Below are 11,113 nucleotides of genomic sequence, written 5' to 3'. Positions count from 1 at the left end.
TTCTTTTGGGGCTGGCACCTCGAACAAGCATAAAAATAGAGGGAAGCAGATATATTGTCATGTATGCACACACCCTTCTTTCATTAGTTTAGATGAACCATCGATGATCAATTTGGACCAGTGCATGCGATTAAAATTAATTTTACCTAAATAGAGGGTGTAGAATAAACTACGATAACTAGATTTGCAACCACAGGATGCTGACGATATCTTCAAAGAACATTGCAATAGCAGCGAGGCTTCACAGCAACATATGGTAAGCCAATGGGTTTTAGTACATGTGAAATTTAATGCGAGTGGGATGCTTTCTTGGCTTGTGCCCTCAACCTGTAATCCTATAGAATTACAAATAGTTCAGTTGTCTGCTTTGATGTATTGCTTGATTCGAATGCTTGTTTGTTACTTGTTACGCTATACCTGAGTTGGCCAATATGTCAGCAGTGTCTGCTGTACTATTGTAAAGAAATGCATGCCTAGTTCATTTGAGTCCTTAACTTTTCCTCTAAACTTCATCACAAGACTGTCTTCGTAGTTTATATGAGGCCACACTGTTAAGTGCTTTCTTAGATTACTTCAACTGCTTAGATGCCTTGGCAACTTAAATATAGCAGTGTACACTCCATTTCAACTAGGGATGTCAACTGGGTCCCGTTTAATCCCGATTAAAGTCCACTAGTGGTATGATAGTTCAAAAGAGTTTTTGTTTTTTGAGGAAAATGAACTAGGGAGCTAGCAAAAACTAACTAGATGGGACTGGCGAATGACGTTTATTTGCCACTTACATCCCTAGTTTCATCTTACCATTTTAATTTCTTTTCAGCTGATGCTGCTTCGAACCATTTAAATATAGCTTGCCATGCTCAGCAATAATTCGTATGTCATTTACCATGTAAGCTTACTGCCTGGATCATGCGATAACTATCTCTTACTTATGTCCAGCGGAAACCTTTCAGGATACTGTCCACACTAGGACACAATGTACAACCCCCAGAATCTATTTGTGGAAGCAGTGCGCCATCCATGTTACCAGATGGTAGCAGTTTAGAGGCAACACCGCCGGAGAGCAGTCTGAGCACAGATATTATAGTTCTTGAGGCTCTACTAGAGGCAGAAAGAGATGGTGCTGCCATGAATGAGGTAATTAATCTTTATCTTGAGGCTGGAAATTATGCAATTAGTGGCACGCATTATGCAAGCAACACAAGAATTGGAGGAAGTAAGAATGTTGCATTTGAAGACGGAGGAGGTCCTGCTATTTCTGCTATCTGAAGCCCAGGGTAATCCCGGTTCTTCTTTAGATACTAGTTGAAATTGTCATTAATGGATTATGTTGTAAGACCCCCTATGTTGTCCATGTGTTGTAATGATCTGAATTTTTTAGGCGAGGTAATCCTTGGTACTTGTATGATTGACATAAGGTGAACTGTTTTTCATGTGAGCATATTATATTGGATGAAATAACTGTTTGACTCAAAGTGTATCCAACCTACTAAATTCGAAGATCACAGCATTTCTAAATCATAATCATATATAAAGGTGGAATAAATCTTTGTTGTGGTTTTGAAGAAATAAATAACAAAGCGTAGAATTATCTGTGGATATTCATAATCGAATACAAATTGGATTTCAATTTAGTTTGCCAGGGCCCACGGCAAACGAGAATGCTAATTCTCCCAAGTTTTGAACGAAGCGGCTAAACACCCACTATAATTTGTGGGCTGCCTGAAGCAAGTGTTTGCAAGATGGAAATTATTGTCTACCCCTGACACTTGACATCCTTATCTACCGGATTTACACTGTTGTCGATAGGGGTAGACTAGTAACTTCAATCAGACGTGACACGACGGCCTCTGAGCCCATTCAGACACGATGGCCGCCAAACATGTGCGGCAGAACACATTTGATTCCAGCTCGTTCGAAAGACATGTGTCTCTCCCTCCATTTCCCCATTCATACACGGTGGGCGGCAAAACAAACTCTCCTCGTCTGAAATCGATGTAGGCTAATATTTTAAATAGGGGCAGATGTGTAACTTCCCTCACACGTGACACAACCACCCTACTTGTCAGCCCCGTTCATACACCATGGGCGGCAAAACACCCTCTCCTCGTCTGAAATAATTACCGGCAAATATTTGGGAGATGCGAGATTACCGTCCTATCCCCAACCGACGTGATGTCCAAAATTTTAAACGGGGGATAAGTTCGTAACTTTCCCACATTTCAGAGAAGTGTGTCCCAAAGTTTGAGATCCCCCCCTCCATTTCCCCATTCATACATTGTCGGCGCCACGATAACCTCCCCACTACGGCCAGCCTCCTCCGTCCGCCACCCCATCCTCCACCTTGCCGGAGCCGCTACTCCTACCCCGTCGTCCACTGCAAGAGATGGACGTCTCTCATCCATGGCGCTGGACCAGGATCCTTTCATCGCGTCCTCTCGCTTCATCGGCGCCGTCGTCCACCTTGTCGTTGCCACTCCTACAACCGCCTCGTCCACGGCAACATGATTTATCCCTTGACCCGACAGTCTGCCGTCTAAAGTCTTCTTCCCCGCTGCTGACAGCCATCACACCCGCAGCACCCTCAACGTATCAGCAGAGGCCTACATGGTGTTGCAAGAGAGGTGGTACTCTTCCATATATGCTTAATTTATTGATCTCACCCGGAAAATAGATCATAATTTGTTTACTATATTTTTCTTGTCCGTACCAAATCGTAGTGGCTAGTTGAAAGCAAACATTGGTTGCGAAGTAGCTTTGTCCGGTTTGCAACTTTAGATCCGCCATGGCATGGGCACTACTCGTAAAGCTTATGGTTTCCCCCCTTTATATTCACTACCATCATCGTAGGTGCTTCATGTCATGCTAACACTACTCCTCAAGACCTCAACCCAAAGCTTACGTGTTGAAATACGAATCTGGTATGATGCTCATATCACTAAAATAGAGAACGTTTAATTGGTCACCTAATGTTCCTATATTCATTTCAAAAAGCATGTGCGCCACCCACTGGTCCAGCTAGTTCCACTTTCCTGATTTACTCTTGATGCTTAGGTTTTCCCCTTTTATCTACTCTACTATGATCTGCATAGGTGCTTTCTGTCATACTAGCATTACTCCACCCTTCAAGCTAAACAACACAACACTCAAAATTCCAAAGCTTACTTGTTCAAATATGAGTGTGATATGATACTGATATTAGTTAACAAACACATTTAATTGGTTAGCTAAAGGTCCCACTTGAGTTTCCAAATGCATGTCGCGACATATAGAGAGACAACAGAATTGCATTTCTTTGTCACTTGTTGACTGTACTTTCTTATCGATGCCAAATCTTAGTTGTTATTTCAAAGAAAACATCGGTTGCTAACTACCCTTTGCGCGGTTTGCAGCTTCAGATCTGCCATCCCACTGCCACGGTCAACACTATACTCATCATGCTTACGGTTTCCCCATTTTATGCTGACCACGATCAGCCTATGTGGTTCGTGTCGTAATAGCACTGCTCCACCCATCGAGCTAAACAAGCTTAGTTGTACAAATTCATATCTGATATTATGCTGATATTAGTAAAACTGAGAGATGTTTAGTTGGTCAGCTAAATGTTCCTACTTTAGTTTCGAAATGCATGTGAGCCACATATGGAGAGACCGAAAGGAATGGTATTTCTCTACGCGCTCTGGTTCATCATGTGTGGCCAACCGACATTGTATTGAAAGACTTGTAATATCTTCAATCTGCTTGCTCTTCTGCTCTTCTTTAAGATGATCCTCTTCTCTTGCGGTCGACTGCTCAGGTCGAGTTGTTCTCCCTTAGTATATTTTGAATATGTCAGGTCAGGTCGACTTGTTCTTCTTTACTATATGTTGAAGATGTCATCTGCGAAGTGTCATCACTTCTGGAGCTCTCATATATTGAGTAGTAAGCCACATTATATTAATGCACACACCAAATTAGAGCATGCATGGCATCTCTTAAAAGAATTGCAGAGATAGCACAAAGGGGTTTACAGGGAGGCAGTATTGGATTAGAATCACTTCTGCATTACAAAGATAAACTCACTTGTTTTATGTTTTCATGCATGTCAGATATTGAACATTATGAAAATGAATATGAGAATGGGCGCATGAGAGGAATATTGCGGAACAATCCACTGGCTAACAAACTTGGCATGGTGGAGGATGGCCTATCTTATTCACCCATTAAGGTGCTTGCTCTAACTTGGCAAGGTTGTATTGGTCGCACATATTTTTCATCTGACCTCTTGCATTACTTCTACTTTGTTACACCATCTGCTTAGTTTAAGTATCATATATGAGTATCTGCCATACCTATCCATTTTCTATACCTATTCCATGTGTCGTCATACTATGTTTTTCCAGTCAAATGTTGTTCTTTCGTAATAGATGTCCAAAAGTAAGAGGGTGAGTGCAGATCCTTAAGGAGTACAAACTAGGTATTTAGAAAAGGTAGTGATACTTGTTAAATCAGATAGATCAGCAGCCACAGAAAACCCAGGCCCAACTTTACCACACTTTACCCCTACTCCAGTGGCCAAACCCCTCTTAGAACTGTTGAGAACCCAGCGTCAGGTATCGTCTATGATATCAATTCAAAATTTGAACTCCTAAATTTCTGCATGTGCCTTACCTTCTCTCTTGTATGAAAACTAATTTCATATGAATCTCCTTTCTCAAAGGATCATACGATCTCACAACAATATTGGGCTCTACATTGCTCTTGTCAGTACCTCTCTCCGTTTTGCCTTGTAACGTTGTACTTAATTAATTGCTATTTGATTATGTATCATCAGTCTGCACATGAGCTTCATTACCCTTTGTTTCTTCCAATATTATTTGATCTATATTTACTCTTTGCAAAATATAGAATAATGGCAACGCTTATAAAGAATTTTCTTTGGGGAATTTATTGAATTATCCTTCCATCAACATGGAGAAGGGCTTTGTCTAGCCCGTGTTAACATGTAATGTAAGTTCATCCTTCTCAAGCCTTCAAACTTTGTTCTAGTATAGATTTGGATAGGCATCATTTCCTCCATTGATGTTTACTTTGTTGTTTACATCTGATTGGATGTTTGCAACAACTACCAGTTTTAAATAGTTGTAAAAACATGTTCCTTATGAAGAACAGATCCATTTATTTGCTTATATAATTGTGAAACATGTTACGTGTCTCCTTGTTCATCTTTCAGAGTCGTATCTCTTATGCCATGCAGAACTTTAGGGAAGATGGTGAGCCAAACCATCTTGAGGACAGCGAGATGACCCCAAGTTCCTGTCTTGATGAAGACAGTGAGTTGAAGCTACTCACCAGCAGGTGTGAGACAACCTCTGTGCAGTCGCTGCCTCAATCAGTTCGACTTCGTTAGTCTCAACTTAAAGCGGAAAGGCTTGCTTCAGCTCAGCTCCGACTTGAAGTCAAAGATGTAATGAAGATGTCAGAGGACTGCCTTGCGCACTATCGTGCCATACAGCTAGGGGTGAAGCATCTATCATTGACACAACTGAGGTCTAATCAGCTTCTTCGGCTATTTGGGGGGGCCGACCTGGCCAGGCCTAGTGCCTTCTAAAGTGCTCTCAGTTTTGTATATTCTTTTATCGGCGCGTTTATTTGTACTGGTGGCAAACTTTGATGCCCAGTGGATGTAATATGTGTAATAGCCGTGATAGCCTAGCGTAAGTTGCTTGCTTATTTATTTCCTTGTTGTCTTATTTATTAGTTTGCTTGTAGTCAGTGCGGTTCTTTTTCCGTGGTTTGCTAGTGGCCGCAATAACCTATTTTTTAAAACTAGGCCACAATAACCATGGGCTACATATTTACTGTAGTAACACTGGGCCTCCTATGGCCGTAAAAACAATGGGCCTTCTACGGGCCGTAGAAACAATGGGCCTTCTACGGGCCGTATCATCAATGGGCCTTATACGGGTCGTATGATTGATTGGCCAAACATGGGCCAATAACAGACCGCATTATGGTCGTAAACGGGCTAGAGTTGGAATCGTCCGTTCATGGGGCGACCATAATGGGCCGTCGTTAATAGGCCATATTTGATGACGCTATGAAAACGGCCCAACGTATTAACAGACCACAAACGAGCTGACTGTAACTACGGGCTGAATTTGGCCCACAAGCAGAAAATGGCAGTAACGGGCCGTAAGTAACCGATTGCTGGAAATGAGCCCAAGAATAAATGGGCCCTGAGAAGGCCGGAAGATAACATGGGCTGCAAACGGCCCAATGGATTAATGGGTCGTTAATGGGTATAAAGTGATACACTGTTCATTACCGGCCAGTTTCACCACGGGTCGTTAATGGGCCAAGAGTTACAAAGGGCCTCATATGGGCCAAAACATGTCATGGGCCATCATGGGTCGGAACTTAAAACGGGCTGGAATCATATTGGGCGGCCCAGATGACGCTACTGGGCCTAATTCGGATAGGTCGTAACAGGCCTTGGGTTAGCGGGCTGTAAATGGGCTATATGCGAACAGACCGTGAACAGGCTTTCCATGGGCCAGCCTGCCACCTTTTGACCAAGTCAAACGGGCCGGCCTTTTCACAGGAATGGGTATCTGTTGGGCCGTGCCACGTGTCGACGTATCATAGGCGCCTTCAGTCCAATGAGTGGATGACATATGTCCCAACAGTGAGCCGGCACGTGTTTCCTCTAGCCAATGATGATTTTACACGTGGAAAATCCCCATTGGTCGGGGCTGTTAACGGGTTATCGGATCCAAAACCGGACCCGATAGCTTAACAGCGTTCCGTTACAGTGGATGCCACGTGTCGGTCACCCTTGACGAAAGCACTTCTGTGACGCGTGATTTATCGTCATGGAAGTGGACACTTCCGTGATGATAATTTTGGTAATGTCATGAAACACTTCTACGACAGCACACGTATGACTACTTGATTCTGTCATAAAATCGTCATGGATGTACATGCATGACAGAAAACGTGACCTACTGTGACAAACACGTATCATCATAGAAGTGTATTTTTTTGTAGTGGGACCCTACAGGTAGGAGAACTATGTAGACATGACCGAGACACATCTCCGGTCAATAACCAATAGCGGAACCTGGATGCTCATATTGGTTCCTACATATTCTACGAAGGTCTTTATGGGTCAAACCGCATAACAACACGTTGTTCCCTTTGTCATCAGTATGTTACTTGCTCGAGATTCGATTGTCGATATCATCATACCTAGTTCAATCTCGTGACCGGCAAGTCTCTGTACTCGTTCTGTAATACTTCATCCCGCAACTAACTCATTAGTCAAAATGCTTGCAAGGCTTATAGTGATGAGTATTACCGAGAGGGCCCAGAGATACCTCTCCGAAACACGGAGTGACAAATCCTAATCTCGATCTATGCCAACCCAACAAACACCTTCAGAGACACCTGTACAGCACCTTTATAATCACCCTTTTACATTGTGACGTTTGATAGCACACAAAGTGTTCCTCCGGTATTCGGGAGTTGCATAATCTCATAGTTTGAGGAACTTGTATAAGTCATGAAGAAAGCAATAGCAATGACACTGTAATGATCATAATGCTAAGCTAACAGATGGGTCATGTCCATCACATCATTCTCCTAATGATGTGATCATGTTCATCAAATGACAACACATGTCAATGCTTAGGAAACATAACCATCTTTGATCAACGAGCTAGTCAAGTAGAGGCATACTAGGGACAATATTTTTTGTCTATGTATTCACACATGTACTAAGTTTCTGGTTAATACAATTCTAGCATGAATAATAAACATTTATCATGAAATAAGGAAATAAATAATAACTTTATTATATCCTCTAGGGCATATTTCCTTCAGTACAATGGTAATCCGGCTGGGTGTAGGACCCGGCCGTCAGTGTCTCTGGGCTCCGGCTTCTCCGTCGGCTACTGGCACCCGCTGCTTAGTGGGTCTCGCTGGCTATCGCGAAGTCAACCGACAGGTAGGGCCTGCCGCCTGTGGGCCATACCGATTGCCTTTTGTTGTAGCCTCACTCCTGATGACGGAGGCTTTGTCGGGGCCGCATGGCTACAGTCCCGCCATCTGGCAAGCGATCGCTGTAGCCACACCCCGTCTCATTAGGTTAATGGTGTATAGACTCTAAGGGGAGGGATGGTCGCCTGCTAGGAGTCGGACCACCCTCGAGGCCACCTGCTTGGGGTTTGCCATCTTCTGGTGGTTCACGGACAGGTAGGGCCCGCCGTTTGTGGGTCGTCCGACAGCCCATCGTGAGAGCATGGCTCCCTCTGACGTAGGTGATGTCATGGGTTCCGTGGCAACAATGCCGCGCCGGGCGAGGGGTGTCCGCTTGGTACACCCGCACTGTGGCCATGTTCCGCCCTGGATTCGGGGGTGGAGGGTCGCACTGTAGCCATGCCCCATCTTCTCACAGTAAATGGTGCAAACTTTGAGGAGGCGTAGGGTCGCCTGCTAGACGTAGGCTCTCTGGGCCGCCTAGTAGATGCCGGCTCTCTGGGGCCGCCTATTGGGAGCACGTCGCCTTCTAGCTGCCGGCCCGTTGGGCCAGATGGCCCAAAGGGGTCAGCCTTTCGTTCGGAAGGTGTGAGGGGTGCAGCTGGCCCCGATGTCTTGAAATATTATAGGGTGCTGATGAGGTTACCCGTGCTCAATCCCTCCGACAGCATAAGGCGCCCCCGGATTAACGGAGGCTGCTGATGGAGCTGCTGCTCCTCCCACCTCTTTCGAAGGGGGCTGCATATCCAATCCCGGAGCCGCGTTGGTTTCTGGGATGGTGTGCGGGGGCCCATATAGTTGGGGCTCCCCACCATTGGTTGTCATGGGGGTCGTCTCCTCTAGGTATTCAACGGCCGAGGTGTTAACCAGATGCGCTTTCTTGACGGACTCGTTCGCCCCTCCTCGGCCAGGAGAAGTCCTTCAAGATGACACTTCGGTGTCCTCCATGGTAATAGGGGGAGGGCTCGCAATGGCGTTTCACTCTCCTCCTCCTCAGGCAGCAGAGAGTTCCCCTCCGATAATGGAGTATGCGGAACCTCGCGGGGAGGGTTGAAAGGCAAATAACAAAACAACTTACATAATGGAAGCAGGAAGACTGAAGATGAACAGTAAGTTTATGAATACTGACAATTCGGCTAGGGGCTTCAACCTACGAGGTCTCTTGGGGACTTGGGACTCTGAGTCTGGACTATCCATGAGGGCCAGCTTCCCTCTTTTTGGCACCTTCCCCTCCGGGTCTTCGAAGGCCGTCCTCTTCTACCTCTTCCCCTTATGGGGGAGTCACTTTCCACCTCCCCCTCCTCTTCTTCCTCGTCTCCCTCGTGGGAGGAGAGGACTTAAGTCTCTCGGGACATAGTGTCCGAAGGACCTTTGTGGCGGGGCCTGCCCTTGGCCTCCTTGCCCTTCTTCTTGGCCTTCTTCTCCGGCACCTGATAAGGCACTGGGACCAGCATCTTCGTTAGTTGGGGTGTGGCTGGGTTCTCCGGCAGCGGTGCCAGATAGTTGATCCGCTCCGCTTTTTTCGTTCAGCCCTGTGCGGAAGGCAGGCGATAAAATCTCAATTAATTAAAGTATCGACCGAATAGGTCTTCGGAAAAACTAATGCTTACCACTGAGGCTGGATTCTCGATGTCGAGTCTGATGTCCTCGGTCTTCATTGGCCAACTTTTCTGGGCCTTGAAGAGCAGCTTCCATATATCTTTGTTTGTGGTGCCGAAGAAGCGCTTCAAGGTTCGTGGCTCCTCCGGATTGAACTCCCACATGGGGGAGGCTCGGAGTTGGCAGGGACGGGTGCGGCGGAAGAGCATCACTTGAACCACGTTGGTGAGGCCAGTGTTCGCACCCAACACGTTGGTGATGCGTTTCTGTAGCATCTTCACCTCCGTTTGGGACCCCCAATCAAGGCCCTTGGCGGTCCATGAGGTGATTCTCGTAGGGGGTCCGGATATAAAGTCAGGAGTGGCAGCCCTGTTGGCATCGTGGGGTTCGGTGATGTAGAACCACTCCTGCTGCCACACCTTGACAGTCTCAACAAATGCCCCTTTGGGCCAGATGGCATTGGGAGCTTGCTTACCATGGCCCTACCATTGTACGTGTGTTGTCCATCGACCACCTTTGGCTTCAGATTGAATACCTTGGGCCATAGGCTGAAGTGTGGCGAGATGCGGAGCAGAGCCTCACACACGATGATGAATGCTGGTATGTGGAGGAAGGAAGTTGGGGCCAGATCATGGTAATCTAACCCGTAGTAGAACATGAGGCCTCGAACGAAGGGGTGGTGGGTAAACCCTAGCCCTCTGAGGAAATGGGGGATGAACACGACCCTCTCACCGGGCCCCAAAGTGGGAACGACCTGATCCTTGTTGACGAGCCTATGTGCGATGTCCGCGGACAGATAGCCCGCGCTCCGGAGATCATTGACATCCTTTTTAGTGACGGACGAGGCCTCCCATTTGCCCTTAGAGCCAGACCCGGCCATGGCTGGGGAGGGTGGTGGCGGTGGGAAAGATCGGAGTTTTTTGGGCGCTAGAGCTTGAGGGTTGGATGGCAGAGGCTAGAGGAAGGTGTGGGGAAGAAAGGAGGGATCTTTATCCTCTTATAAATGGTGAAAATGCCAACCGTACCCCTCTCAAGCCATAAACCTTGCATGTTACCAAAGGGATCGAGCGTAAGGCGCGGTTGGGTTACCCAAACCACATTGATAGGGATCCCATAATGAGCGGGCACAATCTCTGTTTTGACAAGACGTGCCATTGGAGGTTCGGCCTTGAAACACGAAACGGGAAGCGTAAAAATGGTTCAAAATAGTGAAGGGTCAAGTGTGACGCTTTGCCTAAGAAAGTTGTCAGTAAAAGACATTGTTCCTGTTTTGACATCTTGCCTTCGTGGCTAAGGGTTGTATTAATTATGCAGAGCCGCATACAGTTCCTCTATAAGGGAAGCTAACTTAACTATTCGAAGGAACCCGCCTTGCAATGCCGAAGACAATCGCGTGCCAAACACATCGTCATTGAAGACTGGTTCAGGGGCTACTAAGGGAGTCCTGGGTTCGGGGGTCCTCGGGTGTCGGGCCTATCGATATGGGCTGGACTGA

The sequence above is a fragment of the Triticum aestivum genome, chromosome 6B (genome assembly GCF_018294505.1).
Source record: "Triticum aestivum cultivar Chinese Spring chromosome 6B, IWGSC CS RefSeq v2.1, whole genome shotgun sequence".
NCBI lineage: Eukaryota > Viridiplantae > Streptophyta > Magnoliopsida > Poales > Poaceae > Triticum > Triticum aestivum.
Note: the sequence above shows the minus strand (reverse complement) of the source record.